This window comes from Podarcis muralis, chromosome 2 (genome assembly GCF_964188315.1).
Source record: "Podarcis muralis chromosome 2, rPodMur119.hap1.1, whole genome shotgun sequence".
In the NCBI taxonomy this organism is placed as follows: domain Eukaryota; kingdom Metazoa; phylum Chordata; class Lepidosauria; order Squamata; family Lacertidae; genus Podarcis; species Podarcis muralis.
The window spans coordinates 37,279,637-37,305,925 of NC_135656.1; the positions used below are offsets into that span (position 1 = coordinate 37,279,637).

Below are 26,289 nucleotides of genomic sequence, written 5' to 3' on the forward strand. Positions count from 1 at the left end.
GCATTGTAGACTTTTGCTTAGTATTTCCCATCTGTGATTTGTCCTCTATTTGCTCACTTTCCTCCAATTCTTGAAATGTTCCTTCTGTTTCAGCTGCAGATTCCTTTCCTGTTAGGTCATTCATGCATTCAGCAGAGTTGCTTATTCCAGAAGTCAAGGTCATAAGTTGTTTGTTCATAGTCGAACTCTGTTTCTGCAATATTCCCACGAGAAAAAACATCCTGTCTATCTCTGCCAGTAACTTCCCCTCTGCAGCCATTGTAATGACTCAAGAATCCCCCTAGAGGGATTCTAGTTACTTTGTGTACTTTTCCACCAGTCCAAATCTTTTTTTTTTTTGTTTCCTTCTTTCTTTCTTTCGGATTTCCAATACTTTGTTACAGTTTCTGATACTTTAATTTCAGAAAAATATCATGCACTTTTAATTTGGTCTGTCCCTTTGACAGCTCTTTTGACAGCTGTCAAAACTCCTTTTTCCTCTCCAACAGGCTCCAATTCGGGACTCCCCTGGTCAGGGGGGAGGGGGGATTTCACGGAAAAATTCTCCAACTTTCAAACTCCTCTCCAGCACAAAACTTCTTTTAATAAATCGCGGAAGTTAGATTCTTTTGTAAAAGTAAAAATACCTCTCCGCCTTAGTTCTCCAGCCCTTGCTTAAAATTGTCTGTAATTAGAGGGGGTGCGGACTCCCTTTTAGCACACCCCCCGGTCGTCTCAAATTCAAGGAAAACTTTTCTTAAAGCCGAATTCCCTATTACTCACGGGTTCTTCTTTTTCAGTCCAAATTTCAGGGTAGAAAGTCAGCGCTCTCTGGTCATGGCTCGCGGCTTCGCTCCACCGAGGTGTCGATCGACTCTCAGCACCACGCCACCCTCCGTACCCTTTTTGTGGGTCGGGGGGGGGCGCTTAAGGTGCCCACCGAGTCCTCCGGTCCGCAGGCTTCAGCGCCTGCGGTTTCTAAGGGTCCCCGCGTCGCCGGCGCGGCAAGACCCGTCCTCAGTGGAGCCGATTCCCCCCGGAGCTCGGAGGGAATCCGCCATTTCCATATCGCGCCAACCCGGAAGCCTCCATACTTCACTATTTTCAGATCACAATGTAATAATAAATATCCTTTCATGGGACTTGATGGCAGTTCCAGATGGCTGTAGGTGAGCAGCTTATTTATTTGTTTTGGGAATTTCCTGTCCTGTCCTTTTACAGTGAAGACAGCACTTCTACAGCAAAGGAAGTCTGAATAACAATGTTAAAAGTTTTAAATAGCTGGTGCAAGACTGGTGGAGAGAGGGTCCAAAAAGCCCTCTCAAGGAATGGAGAACGAAGAGGCTCTCAGCTGTCTTGAAAAATCTGCCAGATTTGGGACAGAGCAGAGCACCCCATCAGGTCTTAGGGCAGAATAGTAAAGGAGATGACTAACCCAGTGGCGTAGCGTGGGGGGTGCAGGGGGGGCCGGCTGCACCGGGCGCAACATCTGGGGTTAGGGCAAATCCACGGATTAGGGGGCGCAAATCCACGGGTTAGGGGGCGCAAATTACTTGCCTTGCCCCGGGTGCTGACAACCCACGCTACGCCACTGGACTAACCTAGACCGAAGATATCTATGGCTTTAAAGGTAAACTCCATCCCCTTGAGTTGTGCCAGAAAGAAATTGGTGGCCACTGTTGTGAAATGGGGGTGATAAGCTCCCACATGCAAGTACCCACTAACCACCTTGCTGCTGCATTCAAACATTGCACGGGAAACTTGGACTAAAGCAGTGTTTCCCAACCACTGTTCCGCAGCACACTAGTGTGCCGCGAGATGTTGCCTGGTGTGCCGTGGGGAAAATTCGAAAGATTTATTTTTTTTTTTGTAAAAGTCAAATTAGGTCCTAATCTATCCCTTGAGCGCCTCTTGTCCGTTATTGTGACGCATGAAGCGTGTTCCCGCCCACTCCCCGCCCTCCCTTGCTTCTCTCTCTCTCTCTCATTGGCGTTCTCCGCCGCTTCCTGCTGGGCATGCGCAGCTCGCCTCGCGCTTCCATTCCGACCCCTCCTTCCCCCGACTACCCCGCCGCTCCGTTCCTTTCTCTTTCTCGCGTGTCAGAGAGCGGCGGCGCGAGCGCGGCGGTTCCCTCAGGGCTGACGGAGGGCTCGAGGAGGAGGAGGCAGGACGTGGAGGCGGAGAAAGCGGCGGCGGCCACCCCCCACCTCCGGCTCGAGGCCCGCGTAGAAAGCTGAGGGGGAGAGATAGATAGAGGTGGGCGGCGGCGGCAGCGGCGACGACCACGACCAACCGCCACAGTAGTTGTAGCGGTGGCGACGGCGAGCAGGGACTCCCGCTCTCTCTCCGTCGTGTCTCTCTCTCTCTCTCTCTCTCCCCCGGGCCCGTCCGTTGAGTCTCCCGCGCGCCTCGGCTACAAGATGAGCATCGAGATCCCGCCGGGTCTGACTGAGCTGCTGCAGGGCTACACGGTGGAGGTGCTGCGGCACTGGCCGCCGGACCTGCTGGCCTTCGCCGCCGAGTACTTCGCCAAGCCGCGCTCTCCTTCCTGCCTCGCTTTGCTGCCTCCTCCCCCCCACCCCCAAAGCTTGGAGGTTCCCCGGCGCCGACCCGCAGGTTTGACCCCCTTCTCACACCTGTTCGCGCTCCTTGCATGGAATGGGGCGGATGGGGAGGAACGGGGCTCGCCGCTGCCTCCGCTCGCCCTCCCCCCCTCCGCCGGCGGTCCCGCGATTCTTGGCTTTTTGGCGGTTGGCACAGAAGGAAGGCAAGGGGGAGGGAAAAAAATTGAATCTTACACTTTCGTGCGTCCCTCCCGGTGTGACGCTGCGCGCTGACGTCACGGGGCTGTAATGGTGGTGTGCCTCGAGATTTTTTTCATGAAACAAGTGTGCCTTTGCCCAAAAAAGGTTGGGAAACACTGGACTAAAGTATCTCCCATTAGTTCCTTCCACTCCCTGAGAATGGTGTCATAGCACATTTATGTATCTGGCTAAACTGGAAAAACCAATCCACCCTTTCCCCAGCTTCTTCCATAATAACAATGAGATCCATGTCCATCACAACAATGGTTGTATGTAGCAGCTAGAATTACTAGTATCCATTTCTGTGGTTTCTTTTTCTCACTGTATATGTGGGAGAGAGGTTGTACCATTTGGGAATATGCATGCATGTATGCAGAAATAGCCTCAGCCTTCCCAAACCATGGGAGCACCCACAGTGCTGGTAAATATCCCAATAGGCAGGGTAGCGGTGACTATCCTAATAGGATGGGTAGACCAAGAGGAGCATCGAGCAGGGAGCTGGGGTTGAAGGATAGGGGAACAAAAGCACAACCTTTCTGTCTCAGCTCTCACATCTCTTCTCAGTGTTTAAACAGAAAGGATGTGCAGAGGGGCATTCTTAGGAGGATTCCTGAAGTTTGAAACAGACAGGCCTTCTTTAGAGACAAGCCAAATATCAAGTATGTTTTGACTGTTTTTCTTCCTGTCTTCACTCGCTCCCAATAGGGTAAGTGTAAGCTGGCATTAGCATAAATGCATTATGTTTCTCCCCCAATGACTATCTATATTTACATTTTGTTCTGAAGTATTTTTCAGGCCTTGAGCTGTTGGGGAAGGAGAAAACAAATGCTTAAAAACTTCCAAACCAGCTATCTGTGCTGGCTGTGGGGACTCTGGTGCATTGCTCCACTTCTCCATGCATTTCCAAAGAGGGAGCCAGTCTGCAGAAGCATCCCACAGCACCAACTTATCAACTCCCTCTGCTGAAAGGAATTGAAATCCCCATGCACACAGCATCCCCATGTGCTTTTTAGAGCTCACACAGAGTGCCAGCCCAACTGAATAATCAGAAGTTTGAGGACAAAAGAAAGAAAAAAAAGGTCAGGGGAATTTGCCCCACCAATTTTCAGTTACATACAATTGTCTCATGTATCAGATAACAATTCTACAATACCAGCCTTCCTTTAAAAAAATAGCAAATCTGTCATGACATAAATGGAGTAGAATCCAATTAATCAGATGGAACTTTTGAACCCCATCACCTTCCTACGCCCCCTATGGCATGGAACTTGGACATATGCAAGGAAACAAGCCCAAAGACAAAAAGGTCCAGATTTCCTGTATGTATTGTTCTTCTACATTTATTTTTATACCAAAAACAGGTTTGAACAGCTCCCAAATTCCACTGCTTTGTACAAGCTTTGCACAAGCTGCATGCTAATGTAGAATAGAATTGATGGGATGGATACACGGAGAAAAAGCATGCATAGTCATTAAGTCAGATGCAACTAGAGCAGCCAGCCCTTATCAGCATGGTGGGATACTATCAAGAACATTGCTAGATTCTCTCAGAGATCCACAAAGGAACTCTTTTATGCAAACACCTCCAGCGGCAGCTTTTAAGCATCTGACAGTCAGAGTGGTAAAAAATTATACATTCAGCTGGGTTTCCAGGGGAGAGTTATTGTGCAGTACATCGGAAGGGGGGAGAGCATCTTGATAATAATAATAATAATTTTTTAAAAGAATAATTTACAATTGTCACAGGGAGGGGGGGGAAAGACTGTTAGACTTTGAGGCAAGATCAATTGGGCATTTAAGGAGGATTGGAAATGGTTTTCAATCTGGTACCCCATAATATGTTGACAGCAAAATGCTCCAGTTTCATGTGAAAGTAGCTTACAGAAACAGAGATACCCTATACATAAAGTCATCTAAAACAGTAAAGGTGGGATTTTGGGTTTTGACATCTGAGATAAGAAGCATACTTTATTTTCTTTGTAACTGATGGTGTAGAACAGGGGTGTCTAAATGCTTCAGAGCTACAGCTCTCATAATCTCTGGCCATTGGGCCTCCTTGCTAGCTGGGGAGATGGGAGATGGAGTCCAACAAGATTTGGAGGACCACATCTATGTTCAAGAGTAGATAACATGCTAGACTAAAGAACAAGCTTTCAAAATGAGTGGCCTCCAGCCTTCATAGGTCCCAAGGTAAGCAACTAAACCAGAACGCTGATAGACTGTAAAGTCAGACTGTCTGTTGAGTGATCCACTTTGAATCCATACAAAATGTTACACTTACAACAGCTTCTCTGCAGTGTTCTTCTTGGAAGTTTATGACTACAGTGGTACCTCGGGTTAAGAACTCAATTCGTTCTGGAGGTCCGTTCTTAACCTGAGGTACCACTTTAGCTAATGGGGCCTCCCGCTGCCACCACGCCACCGCCAAGTGATTTCTGTTCTCATCCTGAAGCAAAGTTCTTAACCCGAGATACTATTTCTAGGTTAGCGGAGTCTGTAACCTGAAGCGTCTGTAACCCGAGGTACCACTGTACCTGTTTATGCAACCATAGATTCCTGAGATCATTCAAGGTCTGGTCTCTTGCTTATAGCATACTTTATGCTAAAACCATTGTGCAAGTGGAAAACACTATTCTGACATAAGAATAAAATAGGTATAATTTTATAGGTAGATTATAAAGATTCTATATAATCTTTAAATACAAAACCTTCAAATCATTGTTAAGCTACATTTCCCATTGTGGGATTTGGCCTCTACTATTTCTACATAGCACATACAACTGCACAGTTCTTAAAAATGCACCACATCTATATGCCCCTACTTCAGGAAAATTATGCCGCCTTAATTACGGTAGTCTGCTACGAGTTAAGGAAATCCCCACCCCAATAAAAAGATCAAAAGCATATATATTTTTATCTCAGAGACATCTTGACCATTCCTGTGGGGCTGCCTGTTACTTTATGCACCATGTAATGTACCGGTATATACAAGAAAAAGGGGGTTGAGTTTTTTAAATACAATGATGCAACAGTGAAAGCATGTGAAGCAAATTTCAGAGACTGACCTTTCTGTTCTCATAGAGATCCTCGTTTTCTTTGGTTTTATATTCACATGTAGCTGTTTCCATGTCCTAGGAAGAAGAAAGAGTGCCTTCATATTGTTGTCAACTATTAAAAATGCAGGTAATTGAGCTGTGGTTGTGTGATATCCAGATAAGTGCCTGTTATTTGAGGGCATTTGATAACAGTTAAAGAACTGCTATATTTCGATAGACCAATCACCATTCAGTGCCAATAAGCTGTACAATACTTACATCCTGTTTTTTAATCAGGTATGGCTAGTTTCTACAAAGAAATATATTGAAAACAGTTGTGAAATGAATTATTCTGTATGATTAAAATTATGGTTACCATTTAGAAGTCCTGAAAGAATTCAATTCATCATATCAGCAATCCACAGGAAAGAAGAGACTAAGCTTTTGCAGTCCAAGGGCTGCAATGAGAGTTTGTCACCCACATACAATGGGTATCTTTATGTGACTAAGTTATTTCTGCATTTCTGTGTGGTTCTTGGATCACTTGGATTCAACATCAGAAGGTATAGACTTCCATGTATAAGTGCAACCTTTCTGGACAGGCACATGTAGGTACTTTTTGCTTTGGGTTCACTAAAGTTGCATATCTATACTTGTTTTCCATCCCTAGTTATCATCATAACATTGCTTGCACAGCTAACAGCACTACAGCAGCACTCAAGGCCAGCATCGTGGGCACAGCCAAACACAGAGAAAGTGAAGTCTGACCCGGCATATTCACAGCTAAAGGTACCACTTTTTGGTGGTGTTTGCCATGAACTTAGTAATACATTTTCCAGGGCATCTATAACCACAGATTCACTGAGTTAGATACAATATATGTATTGTGTTGCTATGTTTATCCTTTCCTTTCTTCAAGGAATTTAAGATGGCATAGAATATATGGGGATTATCTCACTGTATCCTCACAACCACAGGGTATATTTGTGTTGCCTTTGTATTTATTGTTTTTATTTGGACACTTACTGATGTGTGGTTGTATGGATGCTTTAGCTGAGATTCCTGCATTGCAGGGGGTTAGACTAGATGACCCTTGGGTCCCTTCCAACTCTAAGATTCTATTATTCTATGATTTATAGATTACTGTCAGCTGCTGTTAACTTTTAGGAAAGGCAGGAAACAAATATTTCATAAATAAATATAAATAAATAAAAAACCCAGTTTAGGCTGACAATGTGTATGACTAGTCACAATTCACTCAGCGAGACTCATGGCTGAGTGAGCAGGAAGTCAAACCTAGTTCTCCTTGGTCTTAGTCAACTAAACACCATATCAGGGCTGCTATCTTATTAGGGAATAAAGCCCCCGGCTGAACACAATGTGATGTTTCTAAGTAAACACGCATTTTTGAATAAACATACACTGTGGATCAGACTTTTCTATCTCTATATGGTATTTTCCACAGGGCTGTCCGACATGAAGGACTTTCAAGCATCCAAACCAGTCCCTTGCAGGAAAATAGAAAGACAAATAATTGAAAATAGCCAATACCCACCAGCCCCAGCCTGCATGGCCAAATGGCAGGGAGTAGTCCAACAACATCTGGTTCTCTATCTCTGCCTTACATGTTTGCTGTAAGTATTGCTGAAACACTGACATATTAATGCTAAGAATTAATCTCATCCTTCAGTAATGCCTAAAAGTCATGAATGTCAATTGTAGTTTTCTACCATTCTTTAGGTGATTTTAGTTTATTTGTGGCTCTCATTCCATTGGATAACTCATGACTGCTAAGAATGTGTATAAGAATATGTGGAAAATATAGATATATGAGCTATTTCGTTGACCTTCAACCCAGTGTATCAGTGGTGGAAACTTGCTAATCATATGTCATTTTGCTTTAGTGCATGAACCCAGAGTTTAAAGCTGCTTAATTCCCTTCAAGATGTGAGATCTTTCTTTATCTCATTGGATGGGTTAAACATGTGGTCCTCTCTGGTTGGTTGGCATTTATCTGTCCTAGAAGACAACGGAACAGTGCGTCTTGGGGGTGAAGTCAAACCGTTAGAGAATTACAGTGCCTGCTGTGGCTGTAGAGACTGATATGAGAGATACATGTTTTGTTGCAGCTGGGGCAGATCAAAGTGTCTAGTTGTGCTGATGCAGATATACAATGGCGTTTCTTGTTTCTGCACTCCTCCCAGCGGTCATTACTTCTCTGTTCATTGCTGTGGATACACATCACTGATTGTTTTCAGGCACTGTGGATGTCTGCAAGGGATTATCACATGCTGGGGTTAAAGTTGCCAGCCTTCATGTCATCTCTACTCCACTGAAATCAATGGGATTTAAATGTGCTTTATTTTGACTGGGTTGTGCCGTTTGTTTGGAAAGAAAATTACTCTAGTTAGCTGAGGTATAGCAGGCCTTCCTCAATCTGATTTGATAACATTTTATATCCCTCCCCCCAGTATGTGATCCTTAGGTTAATTTCAGAAAACAAGCCATATTATCTCAACAGGAGCTTGTTGGCCTCAACAATTCACTTTTATAATTATTCACAAAACTACCATGATTCAATTATTACAAGTGGAAGTCGGTATTGCACACTACTTAATTATAAGGCACAAGCTTACTAGAGCAATAATGCAGGTGTGCAATGATACAGAAGGAAGAAACTATAAATTTCACTAGCTTTATGTTACCAATACCTTCAAGGTCCTGTAAATCAGGGGTTGCCGATGTGGCGCCCTCCAGATGTTTTTGGCTATGATCTTACCCAGCCGCATGGGTATTGGCCATGCTGGCTGGGGCTGATGGAGAGTTGTAGTCCACAACTGAACATAACGAAAAGTTCTAGGGTGTGAGACAAGTGATTTGATGGAATTGTTATATTAAAAACCAGATTTCTACTTGGGCAGCTTTAAAGTAGCTCATAGACTGACTGCCCTCCCAAAATAACTTTAGCCTCTTTGGATAAAACTGGCACCATTTACTTTATTTTATTTCCACCCATCTCTCTGGAAGAATTTCTGATCAATTCTGAGGAATGGAACAAAGTTCTAGATAAGAAAAGGCATTGTCCAAGGCAGAAATTCTGAAGACGAGGGGTCAGTTTCCTGGTAAGAGAAGATATGAACAGCATCCTGGGCGCCATAAGGGAACACTTAGCAGCACCATGGATAGGGGAAAGGATGGCCTCTCTAGCTGATTTTAGACAAGCAACTGTTAGTATGAATCAATTGTTGCTCTTCCACTTTTAGCTACAAACAGACTTTAAAAAACATTCTACACTACTGGGATTGTTGCGCTTTTTCTGTGTGTGCCTCCTGCTGCATTTCATTCATACCTTCCACATATAAGTGATATAAACTCTGAATCAGAGTGCCAGTCCCAATCTCCTCTCCAGTTTGTTGCAGTCAAGACAGACTAGCAGGATCAGTCAGCGTGGAAGAAAGAGCTAGTTGATGTGAAACCCAAAAGGAGATGTTGCAGATGGGTAGCCGTGTTGGTCTGCCATAGTCAAAACAAAAAAAATTCCTTCCAGTAGCACCTTAAAGACCAACTAAGTTAGTTCTTGGTATGAGCTTTCGTGTGCATGCACACTTCTTCTCCTTGCAGTAGCACCTTAAAGACCAACTAAGTTAGTTCTTGGTATGAGCTTGGTATGAGTGAAGAAGTGTGCATGCACACGAAAGCTCATACCAAAAGGAGATGTTTGCTTTAGACCAGGGGTGGCTAACTTGTGGCCATCCAGATTTTGCTGAACTACAGCATCCATCATCACTGACCTTTGGCCATTGTGGCCAGGTCTGATGGGAGTTGTAGTTCAGTAACATCTGAGGGGGAGGGCACAGGTTAGCCATTTCTGCTCTAAACCCCACATCTGCCAGCTATTCTTGCTTTTCTAGACCCCTACTTGCCAGCTATTCTCGCTTTTAAGAGGGGAATTTTCTGTCATGAAATGCTACTTATCTGAATTCTGGGTGCTTTTTTGGCCCAGTCTTTTCTTTCTTTGCATCTTATTCCTTCTCAGCAGCTTATTTATTTGGCCAACCCACCCAGAACGCCCTAACCCAGATGTTTCCAGAGGGGATGTCTGAATAAATGAAGCCCCAGTTGGTTCTATCAGCTCACTTTTTCCCTTCCTTGATAAACCAGAGACCCTGGGGAAACCCAAGGTCATCTTTAAATTAGCTTTTTTAACTCTAGATGGAGGGGGTGGGGAATCAGCTCAAGAAATCAGGCTAATATTGCTTTATGAGGCACACTGAGTATTTCTGGGAGTTCAGCTTGCAGGAGGATATTGTACAGCAAGTCACATCTATTGTGAGTCTTACGAAAGGTGCCTTGTTTTAAAATTTAGCAAGAAGTTGAGATAATAAGAGAAAGAAAGAAAGAAACTATGGAAAGATGGTACAATTTTTGGATGGTGTTTGTGTGTGTTAGTTAAAACAGCCACAATTCATACCAAATCAGCATGCATCAACTTCCTTTCCTAAGTCATTTTTGAAGCTGGGGGGGGGGGGCGACGACGACGCAGGATCTGATATAGCTAAAATTTAAACATAGCAAAATAAAATAAACTGCAGCCTTTTCAAATATTATCTCACAGTTCACTGTGTACCCTCCACCCTTTCTCCTCATGGCAAGACCAACCACTGTATAAAAATGCTTTTCATCATTTGCAAAAATTTGATGCCCAAAATAGCCCCCTGGTTGCCTTAGCAACTAGCATTTATTTCCCCTCCTCCCCTTCCATTTCTCCCCCCCCCCCTTTACCCTTTGCATATTGCTGCATATTTCTATCATCTCTTTCCAGGCACAGTTCATAAACACGGCTGCATAATAAAGAATGTTATCACCAATGACTTACAGCCCAGCTGCTGCAAATAAGATATGAAGTGGCAGGGAAATACAATTTCATGCAGCTAGGACAACAGATTGATAGGGTGCCCTTCAAATTTGATGCCACTTCTTTAAGTCTGTCCAAATTAAAAAAAAAAAGTTGGTTTGCTCTCCTCCTCCCCCTTTCCTTGGTAGCAATAGACAATAAAGGCGAGAGATAATTCATAGGGATTCTCATTACGTCTGGAGCAACCTTGCCCTGAGATATTGACAATTCAAAGAGATGCACGTTTCTTCTCCCCTCTGCCCTGGTTCTCCGGCTCTCCTTCCACACTGAAACACTTATCCATCTAGTCTGTGCACCTTTTTAATTTAAATATTGTCCCTTTCAAATTATTGTTCAGACTCAGGTTTCTTGGGGGAGGTTTGCCACAGACAAGAGATAAAATAAAATCCTTAACTCCCACTATCACCACCTTCAAAGTTTGATTTGATTCAAGAGATATGAAAGCTACAGATTTAATGGGAAGAGATCTCAGGGACATTGTCTCTGTCAAAGAGAAGAGAGAGGAGATTGCTTCTCAAGGATGCCTCTTGGCAATTGCTTGCTGATGGGCTGCCCTCAGCATGAGGGTTTGGACATTGATCTGAACAGACAAGAGTTATCATCCTGGTCCTTTATGGCACAATCATAGGGCCATTAAATGCCATTGAAACACAAAGTTGCCATTCCAATGAAGAAGACTTGCTACACACTGGAACGTTCCTGAGAAAGCATCCATAAATTAGTATTTCATTTGAAAGAAACTCATCTTGACTTTGTATTAACTGTTTGTTTGTGCAAGTGTAATATAAAAGGTAAAGGTAAAGGTACCCCTGCCCGTACAGGCCAGTCTTGACAGACTCTAGGGTTGTGCGCCCATCTTACTTAAGAGGTCGGGGGCCAGCGCTGTCCGGAGACACTTCCGGGTCACGTGGCCAGCGTGACAAAGCTGCATCTGGCGAGCCAGCGCAGCACACGGAAACGCCGTTTACCTTCCCGCCAGTAAGCGGTCCCTATTTATCTACTTGCACCCGGGGGTGCTTTCGAACTGCTAGGTTGGCAGGCGCTGGGACCGAGCAACGGGAGCGCACCCCGCCGCGGGGATACGAACCGCTGACCTTTCGATCGGCAAGCCCTAGGCGCTGAGGCTTTTACCCACAGCGCCACCCGCGTCCAAGTGTAATATAGTCATGTAGATAACTTTTTTATCGGAGCACCATGTGGACCTCTGATCATGCAGATCTACAAAGGCATCAGATAGACAGATGCAGGGCAGTAGTAACCAATGAGGCAGACTGTAGTTAAGTCTATGACTCCCATCAGCCCCTACCCCATGACAAACAGTGACGAATAATAGGAACTCTAGTACAACAACATCAGAAGGGAACCACATTGGCTATCCCTGACGCAAGGTGTGGTCATGGGGCAGGCTGGATATGGAGAATAAAATGGGAGAGGTGAAACCCACTTTTGGAAAGAGAAGATTTTCAAGCCTGGCTGCTAAAATTAACCTAATGACCTACATAGACTTCATTCTGAGACTACATAGCTGTCTAGGAAGGTGAGGCTTGCAGTCAGGGTGTTATCTGGGCAAGCTTCACAACATGCAACATCTTGAAGTGTATCAGGTACATATAATTATAATTTTCTTATATTTGGATCCCACCTTGTTTCTATCATGGAATTCAAGGTGATATACTTGGGGTTCCCAAGCAGTCTCCCATCTAGACTGTAACCAGATCCACACCTGCTTGGCTTCAGCAAGGTCTCAGGTGCCTTCAAACTATACTAAAAAATAAATAACTTTACAAAAGGAAGTGACAGTTTTTTCATAAAGCAAGTTGCCTGTACGGTAATTAGAATTGGCCTGTCTAAACAACTATCATCCTTTGTGTTCAAATTATCAGTATTTTGAGTACACTCACTCATGATCGTGTTCATCAGTGGTCTCAAACAAACGACAGATCTTTCTATTTCCCTCCCTATTTACAATCTGATGTGTCATGCAAGTTTTGATGACCACTGGCCACCGGGTACGGTAACTCTGGAAAATTCAAAAGATGTGACATCACAAGTCAATGGTGGTTGTTCCTCGCTGCCCTCTGTGGCCAGCGGGGAGGTTCAGGCAGGGGAAAGCCAGGATTTATGAGGCAAAAATCTTGGCAATGTTCTCCAGTGGAGTCTGGGGAGCTCACCGCAACCCACTGTGCCACTTAAGCCCATGTCTGCCAACCTGAAAGGCAGAATGGGTGCAACCTGGGAGTGTGTCCCTGCCATGGACGAGCCTCTGTCTCCGGCATGATTTGTGCTTGATTCCTCCTTAATCTGGAATATTGGTGTTAATCAAGAGGAAATGTTTCTGCTTGTAGGTATGTTTCAACCAATCATTAACAGTTCCTATTGATGCTCATGCTCATGATTTGAACATGGGGACAAACTTCAATTGATAATGAAAGCCTTTAGTGTTTTCTCCTGACTATGACATGACAGATAGATAGATAGATAGATAGATAGATAGATAGATAGATGATAGATAGGAGTTCCAATCTTGCAGAAAACAGCCCCTGGATAATCAAGGGGCTCTGACTCCATTTCTCTCGCTTCCTTAACAAGTGGTAGCCTGCTACTGCCAGGTACCCCAAGAGATGGTTTTCAGATGCATTAACTACTCAATGTAAGCATACAAACCCTCCATGTGAGGGATGCCACAGGGCCACATGGACTAGCTCCACTTTTTGGCACCAATGTACCCAGCTACCATGTGCCCACCACCCAAGCATTCCAGCAAGGACAGCCCACCCATGAGGTAAGGTGAGGCAATTGCCCCATACGGCAGAAGCCGCGGGGCAGCAGATCCTGGTATATTTCTTTATTCCCCACCTTGTTCCTGGTGTACCTTTTCTTCCCTGGCGGGAGGGGGGGCACAATTCTGTGCTTTGTCTCAGGTACCAAAATGTACTAGGCTGGCCCTATATTCAGGCAGTGCAAGAAGGGACCCTGCAAGAACACCAAAAGGCTATCATGATTAGGCCAGGGTTTCCCCTCACATGTATACATTACTAGAGCCCCTTCCCATGCCAGATGAATGCATGGACAGGAGGGAATCCACTACCAGGCAGAACAGCAGGGAGGGAAGGCTGGCCCATGCAGCTCTGTAACCTCATTTACATGTTCTTTCATGACCTGAAGATTTCCTGCCTATGTAAACAGAGCCCCCCTCCCACTTAATGATTTTGTAGAGTTTTGATATAAAACATCAACAATGCATTAAATAAAATAAAATCCATTTATGCTGTCCACACAACTTCAGCTCTCTCTTTTTCTTCCTTCTCACAGCAATAAAAAATAAATTTGAGGTTGTTGACTCAAGATAATAACCTCAAATTAAGAACTTAAAAACAACAACACACAATCCCCAATTATCCTTTATTTTGTAAGCAATTCTTTTGTCAGATGTAGAGAAATGGGAAAAATCCAGATTCAAAGCTAAAGCTCCCCTGGAATGTTGCTTTGAAGACAGCTCTGTCTCTGCATAATAGCAGATAATAGTTGTAGGCAGAACAATGCTGTTATGTGAAAAGTGGAAACAGGTGAGCTTTGTCAATTTTGCTTCTGTGCATCTTAGGGGCATCTTAGCCATGTAAAAATATGGGGGGGGGGACATACTGTGTGGAACTGGAGGGATCAGCTCTCTCTATGCCAATACCCCTTGGTAATATTGAATACCTATTGACTTCTGAGGCTTTGGCATGAGTTGGGTGTGGCAGCTCAGTTAAATTCTCAGAAAATAAGATCTACAGGGCCATATAAAATTCACCAGCATCAGGAGGGTAACAGTGGTTCCAGAAAGAAGGGAATGCTCCTTCCCATTGCTGATTCTTTTAGAAGCAAAGTTTCACTTGCTATCTGCAGTGATCCTCCAGTCCTGGCGCAAATGATGTGGGCAGGGGGGTGGGTTTGCTTTATTTCCCAAGAATAGACCTGTAGTCTGAGATAAGTTAGAGGGGGGCTCTTCTATATGTCAGATTTTAAAATGGCATAAGTGATAGAGGAGCTGCTGAGAGGCCTAACGAAGGAGCTGCCCATTAGCACAGCCAACCTCCCCCCACAAAAAAACCTCAACTGTTTTGCTTACTGGAGAGACAAATCACCGTTTACCTGGCAGAAGGACAATATTTGAAAAGGGCTGGTCCTATGAAAGCTTTCTCAGAAGTCACACCAAGGTCAACGAGCACAAACCCACAATTCTGCTTACAATATTTGTCATAGCAAGTGTTCCATCCCTCTCTGCTGAGCATGGAGAGGGGACCCTTAGCCTTCCTGCCCAGCTCCAAGATATAGTTGCTCTGTGGGCTTCTGAAGTTCAGATCACCTGTGGAAACAACCCTCAACCCCCTCTCCAACTCCAAACTAGAACCTTGCAGGGAGACATGGGCATTGTCCCTAGCCTCATATAGAGGCATAACACAAGGTCAGACGTCAGAGACAAGGGGAAGGGTGAGGTGCTGGTGACCACAAGTTTTGGCTTCCCCCCCCCCAAGCCAGTCAAAATTTGTGGAGCCCTGTCTGCAGGCTACCTCACTAAGGAATACAACCAGAGATGGATAAGTGAAAGCACACCTCAATTCAACAGTATAGGCATTGCAGGATAATTTTCTCTGAAGAGAATACCCAGACTCTCCAATCCTAGCCAAAGTCATTATTGGAGCAAGCTGCTGCCCTGTGTGGAGGCCAAGTTCAAGAGCATGGCACCTTCATTTCCTTGAATAGCAAAACCCATTTATCTTTTTTCCCCTTGAGTAAACAAACAAGCCACCCACCACCACCACCCTGTCCTATAAATGCCCCATAATATACAGTATCCAAAATGTACATTTAATTCCATCTTTGCTAAAACCTTAAACCCTACTGACACCATAAAACATCAGTGGACTGCCGGCTATGATTGTCTCTCATAATTGAGGAGAACATTAAGGCAAGAGGAATTGTGCTGAAAAATGACATCTTATCTATTTCCTCCCCACCCTTGCTCTCTATATGCCACATTTTTGTCATTGCAGGTCATACACCTGCTCCCTACTTCATAATACACAGAAGTGATAAATGCTTGGATGAACAGATTACTGGAGGCCGTGTCAATCTGGAAACAGGAAAACTCACTCAATTGCCAGCTTTTTTGTCCTGTAGAAAAATAAAATGCCAATACCATGAATTTGTCTTTCTCCTCTCTTGTGCTACGGGTGATGATTGATTGTCAAGAAAGAGACCATATTAGAGCTGGAGGGGAGTTTCGAGATGAGGGTGACCATGCCCAGGTTTCAAAGAAGGGAGGATAATTTACATGAAACAAAGTAAGCCATACTTGACCATGACCTCATCTTGACTTCTGAATATATTAGATATGTTTTCTTAGAAAAGTGTTGCATCCATGATGCAGTGCGTACTACGAAGATTTGCCAACCCTCGCTATGCTGGGACCTCAATGAGCTTATTAGACAAAGACCATTCCATATTACTTTATTCCATTATTGGCTGACATAACAAGGTCTTACAAATGCATGTTTGAATACATAACATATTTTGGTTATATTCCTTCAGATTGCTTAAGAATAGATAACTAGCCAAAGCTGCAAGATCCATTTCTAATCTCCTTCAAGTTTTAGGCTCTTATTAAAATGTTGAATTCAGGTGGAATTGACAGTTTTGGCAAGACACCTGATGGATGAAAAACATGGCCCTTCAGCACATTTGATTTTGATACCTTGGCTTTTCTATGCTTATGGCATGGCTTGTGAATTTTTTTGGCTGTGACATTTTATTGCCAGCTCCAAACACAACCTCCTGGATTCAAACAGACATTAGCCATCATGTCTCTCTCTCCAGCCCATTGTTTTACTGTGTTACCTCACTCCTAACTTCATACTCTAAGCTTCCAGTCTACATTGTTTTTATTGCTTACCCCTCTGTACTGTAAGCTCTCTAACTGCAGAGGGATGGATGAGCCCTACTCAACTGGAGTCTCATTCCCAGTTCCTATGATCCTTTGCTGTCTTAATGGTCCATCATCCAGGTTATCACCTCACACAGGAGGTTAGTCCTGGCTTAATCAGCTTTTGATACATCACAGGAAGCACAAGTCTTAGCTGAATGGGCAGATGCTGTCACGGCAGAGAAGGTCCTCTTCAGGGTTACCAACAAAAGTGCTCCTCTGAAATGTGGAACAACAAAGAGCGCCTCTCTGCAGCCAGCTGTAATGAGTGAATAGGACAATACAGGAAGATGCAGACATTTTGAGGCCAACCATTCTGCACAGTCCCAAGACTGACAAAGTGGACTAAGGACAGTATGTGCAGTGAACACTGAACTGGTCCTCAAATTAACTGAACATGCGGACACATCTGTGGTGAGTTTGTTTGCTCAAGATGACCATTCCCATTCACAAGGCAATCATCCAAAGGACTGTATGTTGCTGTTAAGAAAATGGAAGGTTGGCATCATGTTACGCCAACAACTGCCTGTGAAGTATTTTTTGACTGAAATGAACTACACCTTTCAGTGGGGAATAACTGAGGAAGGTAAATAGGCTTCATCCCTATTTAAGAATAGGCATGGCATCATCCCTACAGTGAAGTTTTCCAGGAAACTTCATTTAGCCTTTGTGGGAGGCAAAGTCAGCAAAAGTGTCATATCTGCTCACATGGAAAATGGAGGGGAGAGCCCTATAGCTCACAGCATCTGCCACCAAGTGTCCACAGCTAAGGGGATGGCTGGCAAAGTGTGTGCTGAGGTGGAAGGGACTGAACTAGCTTCTCATCCATGGATGGGGTCATTTCTAGGTCAATGGATGAGCAAGGCTAGAGGGGAGTGGGAATTCTGTGTTGCCTTTACCCACACTTTGTGAAGAGCAAGCAGCTGGTGTTTACCTAAATGCCAGTGCCTGGTGCTAGACTTCAGAGGCATTTTCTTTTTAATAAATACAAGCCCATGGAAAGGTGGGAAATGATCACAGCTGCCCTGGTTTCTTCTAACCAAAACGCATGCAAATCTCATTTTTAAAAGAAAAGAAAAAATGAATCCCCCTTACATTTTGTGCCTGATTTGTGCATAAAACTTCCCCAGATTTACACAAGCCAACTCCATAAGTCATTCACTTCCCAATCGGGTCCTATATCTTGATGACCTTTTAGAAACCAATGACTGCTTTTCTGTTGTTATCCGTAATTGGAAAAGCACTGGAGATAAGAAAATTTATAGCAATGAATGATCTACCTGAGCAAGACAATAAAGAATATCAGGCAGCAGGAAGGGGGAGAGATGGTATGAAAACACAGGCATGTGTGCACACCACATGCACAGAGGACAAAGATGAACTTTGCTTTAAAACGAGTTGTTCGTGCAACCCTGTCATCCTTTCATAAGACAATAAAAACGAGCAGGCAGCTAGAAAGGGAAGTGATATTATGTCTTTTTTTCCTTACTCACCCCTGCCTGACAGATCTGAATTGACCTTGGGTTACTCTTAATCCTTATCCACACATTCTCCCCTGTTTGCCCTTTTAACAGCAGCTGCTTCCTGCGAGTTGCTGTTGTTACAGATATTCATCCTTCTCAATAGGTGCTCTAATAAGCAGAGTAAGGACATAACTTTAGTGCCCTCAGGCAGCACCTCTTTGACCCTTGGATGCACTTTGGAGATGGATATGCAGATATTTGGCTATTCCAGTGTATTACAAGTCCAACAAAGGTAGCAGAAATGATCACATACTGGATTTGGTGTTCTGCAATGGTGTGGATAAGATGGAGGAAGGAGTGCTATAATCCTTCCAGATGAAGATATTGACAACCAGAAGCGGTTTTAGTGTGTGTGTGTGTGTGTGTGTGTGTGTGTAGCCACAACACTTGCTTCCCAGCAGGTGTGTCACTTTTGGTTACCAGGAGGGAGGGATGAGGCAGTGGGTATATCAGTGCAGTGTGGGAACACAAGCAGGAGTGCTAGATTGGCTCTACCAGTGCACAGTGCCGGCCTCCCTGGTGCCTCTCCCTCCTGCTAAATTGCACCTGCCAGGAAGCTCGTGATGTGACTCTGTCCCATCAGATGAGCTGGTTCTGTTTACAGCTCAAAGCCTCCACAGGAGAAGGGGGAAATTCAGTTTGGTTCACATTTTAATGTAAACGTGCTTAATTCACAGTTCCCAAAAGATTGCATGCAAAATGAAATGCAGGTTTTGTGGGGAAATTCACACCACAGTACTCTGAATTTCATATACAATTCTTCACATAAATATATGCATTTGGGGCAAATGTTCTAAAATGCATGTGTTAGTAAAAAAAAAAATGCATTGCACTAGAGTGAATTGCTTACAAAACCATGCATATTTGGCAAAAATCCATACAATGTGTATATTATGAGAAATAGGCACTGAAATTCTGGGAATTTTTTTTTAAGGAGAACTGCCTTTTAAAACAATCAGAAACTGATGCAAAAATGTAGAGAACTGAATTTAAGATTGGAAACAATAAAAAATAGAGAAACCAAAATTGAAAGATTCACCTGTCTATACCTAGAGTAGTAGTTACAATGGTCTTTCCTGCGATACCTGTGTATTCATTTGGTTTCCAGGACTTTCTGAAGGCTTGCACTGGCTACTTCAGGATGCCCTGATCATAATGAGAGGCTGGCCTTAGCTGTCAATATGATGGTCAATGCTGTCATTCATAGAGGGCCTGTTCCATGAAAGTTTGGAGAAGTTGAAGGCCTTAAGAAAGTTGGAAAGATGCTTGGAATGTGTGACATTTGAGAACACAGTGGCCATTTAAAGATCTATGCTGCAGCAGTGATAGTGTTCTGCAGGAAATTCAAACCTCAAGGTGTCAGAATTATTAGTAGCCCATGGTGACCTGTTTGCCAGAGGATTTCATCTGACACAACGTGGACTTTGCATTTGGAGTATGTCCAAGCCAAAATCACTAGCATTTTGTCAAATTTGCTTGCTTTATTTTTGTTGTATAAGTCTTTACTCTGGGTGGTGTGTGAGATATGTAGGAACATGCCTATCTTGAACTCTTATTCACTGTTGTGAAAGTTTGGAATATTCCGTGCATGATGGGTGGCAAATCATTTTTCGACTGAATTCTGCTTAGTTACAGACTGGATTCTTGTCCTGGTGGATGATCTTCTACTGGAGGTTTCCCTCTCAACATTAGACTTTTCACCCTGGCTTTTGGCATGGAGTAACATCACGCCTTACTCAACCAACAAAGTGACTTGCTGGGCATCCATGAACAGCTTTGGGTTACTTAATATAGAGTTTAGCTGGTCCACATGCTTGCAGAGATAATATACAGAGGTGGAAGGGTCCATGGGATCCGTGGCCCTGGGTGCAACTTTGTGAGGGGGCACAAACAGGCTCCTTCATTGAAGCCTGGGCCAAGCAAGAAGGAGCTGCACCTTGGCTGTGGCGCTAGTGCCTGGCTGTAGCTCCACCCACGGGGTCAGGCCTGACCTGGGGGAGGAGAGTACAAGAATGGGAGTTGTCTTGTGGATTTATTTGGGGATCTGAACTTTTATCATTTTTTGTGTATATATATAAAGCAATTAGGAGGGATAATCAGAAGTCACATATACCAGTCTTGGAGCAGGAATCTTGGCTCTGGAGTGCCAAGAGTAGTGAATGATCGTTGTTATACTGAATCGAAAGCACAGGAAGAACATCTTTCATAAAAGTAGTTACTTTACGTAGGTCATGGACTGATTAACAGCCTGCATTTTCTATAGCTGACTATCGCTGTGCTTATATAGCATGGATGAGTGAACCCAGGCTGGGAACATACATATGTGGAATTCTGGTTGAATATATAGATCTGTGCCCCTCTCCATACTGATGTTTCTGTCTCCTTTTGCTGAAGTGCCTATATGCAGAACTGCTTCTGACTCTCTTTAATAAAACAAAACAAAACAAAACAAAACAAAACAAAAGCTGGTTGAGTAATGTGTTGATGAAGCTATGTATATCATGGGACTGGCCACCCCGTAAAAAAAGAAAGAAAGAAAAATGTGGCAGAGGCAGGAGGGTGTGTATGCGTGCTACTTGTCACATCATGAGAATTATTCAGTGGGTGCCCATGACATTTGTGCTGCCAGAAACCATGTCAAATTCTAAGAAATGGTGGCAGAATCTCCTGAGAGAATTGCGTTGTGCGACCAATGCAATATTTGAGCATTGGGGAAATGTGCTATCTTGGCAACAACGAAAAAGTGCCGAAGCTCAGTAGGGGAGCATCGGCTTTGCATGCAGATAGTCCCTGGTTCAATCCCCCTGCCGCCACCATAGCATTTCCAGGCAGGGCTGGGAGAGAACCCTAGAGAGCTCCTGCCAGTCTGCAAAAACAGTACTGGGCTAAATGGAGCAATGGTCTGACTCAGTATAAGGCAGCCACCTATGTTCCTGAAATATACTCAGAGTCGAGTAGTAATGTCATGCTCTTTCAGCTCATAGGAACAGTGATTGAATTTTTCCCCTGAACCTCAGGCTTTATACAGTGGTACCTCGGGTTACATATGTTTCAGGTTACAGACGCTTCAGGTTACAGACTCCGCTAACCCAGAAATAGTACCTCGAGTTACGAACTTTGCTTCAGGATGAGAACAGAAATCGTGCTCCGGCGGCGCGGCGGCAGCAGGAGGCCCCATTAGCTAAAGTGGTGCTTCAGGTTAAGAACAGTTTCAGGTTATGTACGGACCTCCGGAACGAATTAAGTACTTAACCTGGGGGACCACTGTATACATTATTTACACAATGAGTAGCGTCTGATTGGTTGATTATGTTTCCCTCCTGGAGCCTGATTGGGCTGCTGCTGCAGGCCAATCAGTTGTTGCATCCTAGTATCCTACCTGCCTAATAGGCTGATTAACTTCCTCCTGGGGTCTGACTGGGCTGCTCCTGCAGGCCAATCAGGTTGCAGCATTCTAGGATCCGACCTGCCTATTGTTCTGGGATCCAAGCTTAGTACATAACAGTTCCTATTAGGTGAAGCTGTCCAGGTTACCCGGGCCAGTGCTGCCATGCAGCAGGGTGAAGCAACTTCAGGAACCTGAAGGAGGTGAGGAAATAGATGAAGGCAAGAATTAGCATCTGAATGGTGCAGCAAGTATTCTGGAGTGTTGGTTCTACAGCGTGGGAAGGAACAACACCACTTGGGTTCCTCTTCAGGCAGCCAACATGTCTGTTGGGTCATCCACAACAAAAGAGTAATGGCTGCTTTCCTTATGCAAAACCGAAAGTTATTTTTTTATATCTATGAACAGATTGATTAGAAAGAGAGGGAGCAAAGAGGACCAACAACATTTGAAAATGATTCCCAGCAACATTTGAAAATGCTTCCTGTCATAAGATATCAGATTGCTACTGACAAAACATCACTAGCTTTGAAAAATTAAAGGATGGCTTTCATATATATATATATGAATATATATATTTATTTCCCCACTCCAAGTGAAAGAACGTGCCTACAAGGGTTATTCACAGCCAGTGATTCAGAGATGAAAAGGTGCACGGAAGATAATTTGAAAGGACCGTTCACAGCATCCCACCCTGCTTTTGCATACACATCTCCTGGGGCAAGAGAAAGAGGCCCTGACAGAAAGCCGCTGACATTCCACTGTGAAGGGAGTGTTTAGTAGAGGCAGGTCGCCCAGATGCCATTTGACGCTGCAATATGCAACCTCAGGGAAATCACTTTACAGATGGGAGGAAGCGAGACACCCTGGGAGATAAAGCGTGGACAAGAGTATTTGCCTCACAGGGGTGGGTTGTCAGAATGGATTAATGTTGAGGCCGAGAGAGGGAATATGAGGTGACTGGAAAAGTGAAAATCTCATGCAATAAATTTATTCTCCTAGTTGAGTTGGGGCAGTGGGGGTTGCAGCACACACATACCAGGGATTATGGTTTAAACGACAAACCCTGGTCAGTTCCAAAGCAAGCCAACTCCAAACTATGGGTTATGAAGCAGGCTCGTTTTACGAACCAGAGGTTCTTTGACATTGTGATTCCTGGTTTGCATGTAACAACAAGTCAAGAATCATGGAAGATTCACATACCCTCCAATATTTCTCTGATGAAAATAGGGCCATCCCATTCCATAATGATACTTTTACTATTTATACCCCACACTTCTTACTGGGTTGCCCCAGTCACTCTAGGCAGCCTCCAACATATACAAAAACACAATAAAACATTAAACATTTTTTTAAAAAACTTCCCCATACAAGATTGCCTTCAGACAGCTCGGGGGTCGGATAACTCCATACCCTCCAACATCTCTCCAATGAAAATAGGGACATCCTAAGGAAAGTGGGACATTCCGGGATCAAATCTGAAACCACGACGTCCCTGGAAAATAGGGACACTTGGATGGTCTGGATTCAGCTACTCTGATTAAATCATTTTCCTGCTGGAGGGTTGGTGGTCACATGAGTCCCAGCGCTTCATGCAGGCTCCTTCAGTTTGTAGCTTAGCATTACGGATGAAGGGTGTCCATGTGAGAATTAGGCGTGCAAATCAACCAAAATAAATAAATAATGATTTGATCCATTACTTTAGCTTTTAGGCCAGATTCCACAATTTTTTTGGGGGAAAAAATAGAGTCAGTAATTAGGGGGCTGATTGCCATAATTTTCGAGTAGAACTAAAGGCCCTGCTTTTTAATTGAAGGATTTCAGTCATAAGGAGCAAAATCCATATCAGGCCCAATGCAGCCCTAAGGCAAACCCTGCTAAGTTCAATGCAAATGACTGGGGCATCTTCATCTATAAAAACAGATGACATACCAGAAATGCAGGGTGAGGATTAAAAATTTTCAAATGCCAGAATTTCACAGAGATCTAATTAACAGTGCCAGATTCAAGCAAAACTGACATTAGATAGACAAATGGATAGATGTGGCCCAAGAGAATCTTCAGGGTGAAAAATGCCGCTAGCCTCTTTGCTATTCCCAGTTTATTAAAGATGGGGGTCATGACAAGCAGCTGATTCTGTGCCTAGAGATGAAAAAGATCTCTGAAACATGTGGGAATAAGGTTGAAGCCTACCATTCTGCATGGACTCTGCCCTCTGTATGGTGACATGAGAAAACCAACTGTACACCAACAGCTTATACGTGGCCAGGGTCATGCAATTATGTAGTAAGAATACAACAAAAAACAATTCTAGCTATTTGAAGGGATAATTGTGTCTTTCAAAATCTTTATGTCTGAAAAAAGAAACCATGAAAGGCGTGTGCAGCAAAAGTAGCATACACACGGGTAAGAGGTAGAATTTGACTTAATACCTCTTGCACAATGAGGAACTAGAGATGTAAGATGAGCTACACTTCAAAGCTACCCCAAGTGCCAAGCAAATGAAAGCTAACAAAGAAAACCAGCTCTTCAGCTCTTTGAGAGTCTTTCTCCTCCTCCTCGGCACTTTAGAAGCTAACTGGTTTATTGTGTTTTGAGCTTTCATAAACCACCTTCTTCATCAGATGCATGAAACACAAGTGGGAAAGAAATGAATTCAAGTGGCTGGCCAGGTCCCTTTCAAACTCCCTATTTCTTCTTCTTAAGGCTTATTTAAAATGTGATGCTTAAAGCTTAACAAAAAGCTTTTCATCTGAACAATCCTATCTAGTTTAATGGACTGGGAATTCTCCCAATGAATCTTATCTACTGTTCTTGGGAAATCTGGGTGGGCAAGACAAAATGTTCTGTTCTAGCTGTCTTGTATTAAAGGAGAGCCTTTCTTAAACTCTATGAAGAAAAGAGGGCACTAAACTGAATCTGCTTACCCCTTTCCCCATCATATCATCACCATTAAAGAAAAAATTGCATTTTTGTTGTAAACGGTCATTGTATCATTACAATGATAGCAATGGGTTGTCAATTTCTTTTCGTGTGTGTGTGTGTATGTGTTTTCAAGTCTTCAACACATGGATGGGGAATGTTTTTGAAGTTGAGGGCCACATTAAGAACAGAAGAAGAGCCATATTGTCTTATTGGCTAAGGCAAATTCCAGTCATGGGGTGGGACAAACCCACACATAATCAAAAAAAGTCATTCCCCATTGAAACAGAGTCATTGGTAATTTCCCTTCCATTTTCTTCAAGTACTCTTTTATCTTACAGTTTGTAAGTGGCAACCAAATTCTCTAGCACCTTTAAGCAGTGTCAAAGGCAAAAACTAATCAGTAATCCTAGTAGATGAATCATAATAATAATTTATTATTTATACCCCGTCCATCTGGCTGGGTTTCCCCAGCCACTCTGGGCAGCTTCCAACAAAATATTTAAAATACAATAAAACATCAAACATTAAAAACTTCCCTAAACAGGGCTGCCTTCAGATGTCTTCTAAAAGTCAGATAGTTGTTTATTTCCTTGACATCTGATGCGAGGGCGTTCCACAGAGTCAGTGCCACTACCAAGAAGGCCCTCTGCCTGGTTCCCTGTAACTTTGCTTCTCGCAGTAAAGGAACCTCCAGAAGGCCCTCAGAGCTAGACCTCAGTGTCCGGGCTGAACAATGGGGGTGGAGACACTCTTACAGGTATACTGGGCCGAGGCCGTTTAGGGCTTTAAAGGTCAGCACCAACACTTTGAATTGTGCTCGGAAACGTACTGGGAGCCAATGTAGGTCTTTCAGGACCAGTGTTATGTGGTCTCAGCGGCCACTTCCAGTCACCAGTCTAGCTGCTGCATTCTGGATTAGTTGTAGTTTCTGGGTCACCTTCAAAGGTAGCCCCACGTAGAGCGCATTGCAGTAGTCCAAGCAGGAGATAGCTAGAGCATACACCACTCTGGCAAGACAGTCCGCGGGCAGGTAGGGTCTCAGCCTGCGTACCAAATGGAGCTCGTAGACTGCTGCCCTGGACACAGAATTGACCTGTGCCTCCAGGGACAGCTGTGAGTCCAAAATGACTCCCAGGCTGTGAAGTTCAGGGGCACAGTTACCCCATTCAGGACCTGGGAGTCCTTGAGCTGGCCTCTCAGCCTCCAACTGTGTCAGGATTCCTGCTTCTCCTGAATTCAGGGTCATGATACTAAGGGGCTTGGGATCAAGATGTCTGAAAGACTGTCTTCTGCATATACTTAAGGCTTAAGCCTTAACAAGTGAAGCAAGGTAGGTGCAACCAAGGTGAGGGCATTCTTGGTTGGATACCCTGGTTGTGGAATGGCCTGCCCAGAGGCACTTGTCTAGTCCCTAGTTATGGTCAGCTACTGTTTACATGGCCTACTGTTTACATAACCCTGAAAGCTGTCTGTGGACAAATGCCACCTCCTTTGGTCTGAAGCAAGATAAGCACTGCACCCCACAGTCGCCTTTGACTGGACATGCTATTTATGTTTTAAGATGCTTTCTTCTCTCTATAGATATTTTCCTGCTGCAGGTTGTTTAAGAATATTGCATTTTAACTGCAATTTTTATTTTATGTTTGTAAGTCAGACACAGAACAATGTTACTGGACAGCCTTATATAAATAATATAGCAGATAAATAAATACAGAAAAACCCCTACATTTCCCTTCATACTGAATAAAAGAGGTACCC

The 26,289-nt window shown here is 43.9% G+C and overlaps 1 long non-coding RNA gene across 1 annotated transcript in view; it reads right to left on the reverse strand.

The window, feature by feature from the left end:
• Positions 1-26,289, reverse strand: part of LOC114590675 (uncharacterized) — a 136,022-nt gene that overhangs the window by 101,468 nt on the left and 8,265 nt on the right. Inside the window, exon 2 of the long non-coding RNA XR_013391839.1 lies at positions 5,849-5,914. This is a non-coding gene — a long non-coding RNA (uncharacterized LOC114590675). The remainder of the gene's footprint in view (positions 1-5,848; positions 5,915-26,289) is intronic.